Genomic DNA, 6,483 nt, shown 5'->3' with positions numbered 1-6,483 from the left:
TTCGTCTGTTTTAATTACCAACACAATAGTTTTCATCCTTATTTATTTATCCAACAGAATGATCCATCAGCTGGGGATCAATTTCCTTTCTTTTCCCTGACAGTAGATCTGTAACAGGAGGCCCACTTTATTTATTGTCTTTATAAGATAAATCCATAGGTTTGATCAATTTACAGCATCATGAGCAGAGGCAAAGAAACACACAAACAGTCATTTAAGTGTATGTATAAAAAAGCGTATGGATAAAAACTATAACAATACAAATGTTGTAAGTGATATAGATGGTTTGACAATTGGCTACTCTGGTATAGCAGAGATGCAACTGTAAGAACCAGAAACCTATAAAACACCAAACTCTGTTCAATGAATCTAATTTTATCCAGTAACGATCTGTGGCTGCAGCCCTTCAGAAGACCTCACACACTTCCAACGTCCCTCAGTCACTTTTTGCTGTATTTGCATGAATGTAGGCTCAACTTCTTTTCCTCATATGTGTGTGTGTGTGTGTGTGTGTCTCCGCCGTAGCCTAATTGTGTTCCCTAGACAGACAGGGGAGGAGGTGCAGGCAGCAGCAGTATGTTAATGTGCCAGTGAGCCAGTGTCGCTGCAGGGCAGAGGGGGGTGGATGGCTGATAATGATGATGGGAGAGATGTGCGGTGTGTGTATGTGCGCGTGTGTGTGCGTGCGTGCGTGTGTGTGTGTGTCAATAGCTCATCCCCACATTGTCCCAGGATCCCCCACTGGCGCCGCGCAAGAGCGCAACGCAAGAGCCCAAAACAGGGACGGGGACTGCATGCGCCGCTTTTTAAGGTAGTCTGGAAGCAATCAGTCAGGGGAAAAGCTCTGTCAGAGGAATTGTGGAAGTGACTGCAGACACACATTGTCCCCTCCCCTCCCCTCCCCTCCTCTCTCTCTCTCTCTCTCTCTACATCTCCCTGCCCTTCCTTTTGTGTGTGTGTGACTGTTCTCCAGACTCCAGGAAGTAGCCAATTTTATCTAACCGTTTTCCATTTCAGTCTGGCTGGAAGAGTCTGTCTGCATTCTAGCCTGAGTGAAGCTGCAGGACAGGGTTTTATTAAATATTTAGTATGACCGTGTTTGAGCCACAACACTGTACGCTTTACTTATTCCAAACCCCATCTCACATCAATTAAAAATAACATAATATTGAATGGTGCATGAGCCAATGCAGAACATTATTTCTTAATGCTGCATCCTTATACTTTATGGTTGGGTTCTGATATGTATGTTAGCAAAAACTTATTGGCTTATATAGCTTTTTATATGATTTTTGCATGCAGGATGAAGTTGCTTGACTTGTCAGGTATCAAATTTGGTAGATTTGCCCCTCAAAAAGGTTGTGTTTCCTGAAATTTTGTTGTGTTTTGCACCTCAGGCCAGGAAATGAACTATCCTATATCAAAATATATGTATCAACATCGCAGTTTAAAATACATACATGGGACATTTTATCCACATTGTCTCTATAGCCCAATTATTTTAGATTTCCATTTAGATTTTTTTTTTAAAAGAAGATTTCAAAATGTGGCTCCTTGTTGAGTGTTTCCAGGACAACTTACATCATCTCACAAACTTTTATATGTGAGATGATTTACTCAGCTTCTATAAAGTTGAGTATTTTAATGAGCGTTTCTGCCTGTATTGATCATACGCCAGTGTGGGTCCTTTGAACACACTAAATTTAAATTTTTGGTCACTGCATAAAAAAAAAAGTTGAAGAAGCCCTGTTATAGTCTATCATGTGGCCCACAGATTTAACTAAAGAGAGGGCACAGAAAGTGGGGTAAAACAACATCATAGAGGAAAAAGGATGATTAATATTCTAGATAGCAGTCCTGGCCTTTACTATAATTTATTGACACAGTGACTGCTCCAGACAAGGGGTAATGCATATGCAATTAAAAAGGCTTATTCTGTCTAAACTGCAGTGCTCAGAACAGGGTGAAGATGGCACACAGGGTGCTTGTCAGATAAGAGCGATAAAAATAAGATAACTTTAATTAAAAAGATAGAGGAGACTTTTTTTTTTTTTTCCACCACTCGCACATCTGATATCTTGTCAGGAAAGAGCAAAAACTCCCACATTGGTAAATGTCACTGCATAATTAAAAAATAAAAAAAATATTCGGGTGAAAGGCGAGAAACCGGATCAGCTTCTGTTTTCATCTTATTGTGTTGACATGAAAAAAAAAATCAACCATTTGTCAACGTCTCCAGCTGTGTTTCTACCATAATGAAAGAAAGAAAGGGGAAGGGGAAGACATGCTGTCAAACCAATCAGTGACCCAGATGTTTAGTTACAATTTAAGTTCTACCTGTCCTTCAATCTTTCTGTTCAACTGACATTTCAGTGATTGCCTCTAGGTCAAAGGCCACTCCACATTTTTCTCTCCTGTGTCTGTCTAAACTTAATGAGTTTTTACAATAAGTCAGAATATTTAGTCAAGATTTTTCTAAATGAACAGTTTTTCCCCCAAAAGTGAATCTGACAGCACAGTAATGAGCGGCTGCTGACAGATGGAGATGAAGCCCATGGAAGGTTTAAAAGAGCTCCGCAAACATCAAGGCGTCAAGTCAATAGAGAAGCTCCAGAAAATAACGGTCAATGATAAAACACTTCAGGGTTCAGGGAGAGACGGATACAGATCACAGAAACTATCTCAGCAACAGCAGCGGGGCCTTTCAAGAAAAAAAAAGTGAGTTTGCAACTAATGATTAGTTTCATTATCTGGATTAATCACCCAATTGGTGTTTAAAATATCAGAAAATTGTCAAAAATGTTAACTAAAATTTTGTAAAGCTCAAGGGAATGTCATTAAAAATAGCTTATTTTGTCCAACAAACAGTCCAAAACCCAAATATACGCAGTTTATTGTCACACAAGACAATCAAAGCAGCAAAATCTCAGTTGAGAGGCTGAAACTAAGAAAAGTTTGATGTTTTTGCTTAAAAAAATCAATTCATCAATGATCGAAATAGTTGTTAATTATTTTTCTGTCCATCCACTATTATTTAATTAACTATATAACTAATCATTTCAGCTTTAAAAAAGCAATATATGTCAATCAGTTTTCAATATCCTGTTTTCCCTTGGTCTCTGTACATTTATCGGTTTGATTAACTACCAGATAAAAATGAATAAAATTCATCTCATAAAAGAAAGCTGTAAAAATGCAGCATGAAACTGAAATGTATAGTAATATCCCCAGACTATAAAACTGGAGGCATATAAAGCACATTTTTTATGTATAAGCTGGGGAGCACATCTTATAAGATCTCCAATTCTGAGGCTTCCTGAACAGCCAATTTCAGCTACAAGGAGGGTTAAATTATTAATCAAAAAAGCAAAATACAAAATCAAAAAGCAATTAAAACCCTAAACATACAAACAAATCAGTCCACATGCTGTCTACTCATATTTAAGCTTTTTATTTCAGACTAACATACAGGCACAATCTCTTCCCTGTAGGTACAAAAAAACAAAATAGACAAACTGAATGACAATGAATGAAACTACTGTAGGTCTGTTGAATATTTACTGTATATGAATGGCCAAAAACATGAGGCAAATTAGCATCATACTGTCACACAGAATCAGCTAAAGGAATGTAAATGTTTTTGTCCTGAGCGGTGGTTCCCAGCGTGGAGGTCGGGACCCCGCCAAGGGGTTGCAAGAAAAATCTGAAAGGTGATTAATAATGCAAAGGAAAGTTCAGAAAATTATGACTTTTCTCCAACATTCCTTTCATAAATCTACAAAACAGTGGATAGTTTTACCTCTTGAAGCCAAATCAAACAAGCAGAGAGCTTTTTGGTTGAACCGCTCACAACTCATAGACGTTTACAACCTGTGAGAGGGACTCATGAGAAGACCCTGCTTAGCTTTAAAGCCAGACTGTGCCTTTATGAAAGAAGAAATAACACAATCTTCCTCTTACACATGAAAAGTTGAATTCATAAGCAATAAAACACACCCTTGCTCAATTTAACACCACTAAAGGGTTTTGCTGCTACAGTCTGACTTGGTCTGGTATGACCAATGCTAATGGTGGCTAATATTAGCTCATGTTAGCTAACGATATTGCTGTGGAAGTGACATCTACTTGTGCTACTATTGCACGATTATCTTTTACAAGTCACACATGATCTGTTTTTTATTGTTTCATCTTTGGTAAAACAAAAAGTAAACACAGTAGATCAATTCAGGAGACGTTGTTGTTTACTTTTTGAGAAAGTTTTCTGCAACTTAATGCGCTGAGAGATGAGACGACTTAATCCGAAGCAATAAGTTTTTTTAATTATTCTTTCAGGAGTTCAGCATCTTTCCAAATATTAATTTTCACTGATTAAATTTGACACTTCCAACATCTATAACAAGTCTACAGATGTAGATTTTAAAATGGAAGTCATAAGTCAATAAAATTTAACACATATAAAGTTCAAAATTTCACCTTCAGCTCAGTATGTAGTTCTGTTATGTGAATAGAAACATATCACAATAGATAACAGTCCGTCAATGTCAATTCATAATCACTTTTAATCGATCCAAACTTTTCAAATAGATCATGCCTATACCCCCCTCATACGTTACATTTACGTACTTTATAAAAATTAATATGTAGCTGGCCATCACAAGCAGTTATAAGGTGTATTTAAGTGACTGGCTGAAACCTTCTACCAGTCTTCACTGATGTTTTCCTTCCAGTATAAAGCAGCTTTCATGTGAGAAGTATTACATTCATGTCTCCCTCTCTGCAACATTTTTTTTGCATCGTAACGAGAATCAAAATCAAAACCTTGTTTTACCTTTGATTTCACCAGTACAGAATTGTCCTCAGGGGTACTTGATATGTGCAGTACATGACATTGTTGATGAAAAAAAAAAAAAAAAAAAAAAAAATACATGTGCTTAAGTTTTCCCAGTCTGCAGGTGATCAAAGAGGTTTTCTCTTATTAAAATGGTTTTGTTAAAACATAATTTCAGTGTTTTCCAGAGTTGTCTGAGGAAAGTTTTACTGTCTTTACCCATGAGTGCTGTAGAGCAGGTCATTCTGCATTCACATTCCTTAAGTGGGGTTTTGTTCTGGGATTCAATTTGTGACATTTTATCGAAGTAGCTGGAGGCCTCAATGACCCACTTCTCTTTATAGGCCATTAGTGTGAAACGATTTTGACGATCTGCACACATTTAATTTTCTACATACGAGAAAATCAGTGAGTGTGGTCGTCCAGCTGTCGCTCGTACAGACCAAGATACCTAAATAGCTACTGGTAAGACTGTCATGAAACGAGGTCTGGATATTCATGGTCCCCACAGAATGATACCAGTGTTTTTAGTGACCTCTTGAACATCTCCTGGATTCACCGTTATGCCAAAATATCCACTTGTACACAAGGAAAATAAAAATAGACCAGGCATGATATTCAATGTTCCCATGTGTTATGTCTCAAAGACATAATCAATTACTGTTTAAGCTTTCTGAATAATAACATCTTTAGTGTGTTGTTAGTTCAGTCCAACACTTTTTTAATATGGTGTATGAGATGGGACCTAAAATGTCCTGATAGTGTTAAAAAAAAAAGTCATTATAAATCTTTACCTGTCTAATTAAAGTCATTAAAGTAGCAGTCTCTGGGAGTAATTTGGTTCCCCTTTGTATAGCGAACATTAAAGTTTTTGTGAATGTTTTTATGGCTTTTGTATTTTCATCATATTACATTCATGGCTTTAAAACAATTTCGATGCCAGCATGCTCACATTGACAATGTTAACATGCTGACGTCAAACAGGTTTAATGTTTACCATGTTCAACATCTTAGTTTAGCATGTTAGCATGCTAATATTTGCTAATTAGCACTGAACACACAGTACAGTTGAGGCTGATGGGAATGTAGTTTTGCAGGTATTTGGTCATCAAGTACTTTGCACATTTAGATTTTGATCTGATGATGGTGCTAGATGAAAAGTCAAGGGATCACCAGAGTTATTTTAATTCACTCAGAGCAGCAGTATGAATTAAAAAATATTATTTAATCTAAGTAAGACTTTTACCTGGATGAATTAAGGAAAATGAAACAAAAAATGAACGCCTGTCCCTGATGTCACAGCAATTGATCCAATAGTTGTTGAGATATTTCACTCAAACCACAAGTGTCAACCTTATGGTGCCACTGCAGAAAAAGTCACATCATGAATGTCTAAAAAATCTACAAACATTTCCATCCCTATACCTACGCCGCTAGTGTTGCTAAAAATGACCTCTTAACCCCTTTTCTTGTCTTAGACAGCTTATCTTGTGATGTGTTAAGTAGCTCCATGTTAAAAGGTCAATGACCGCTGACCTAGAAAGGATAATTTGAGCCAAGTAATTCCTCAAAAATAGACGCTTGAACCAGTCTAAAACATAAACATGACGAAAGCCAGTACAGATATATGTACTGATGTTACCTTTTTGTATTTC

The sequence above is a fragment of the Thunnus thynnus genome, chromosome 19 (genome assembly GCF_963924715.1).
Source record: "Thunnus thynnus chromosome 19, fThuThy2.1, whole genome shotgun sequence".
Lineage (NCBI taxonomy): Eukaryota > Metazoa > Chordata > Actinopteri > Scombriformes > Scombridae > Thunnus > Thunnus thynnus.
The sequence above is the reverse complement of the archived record's forward strand: the minus strand, read 5'-3'. Positions refer to the sequence as shown.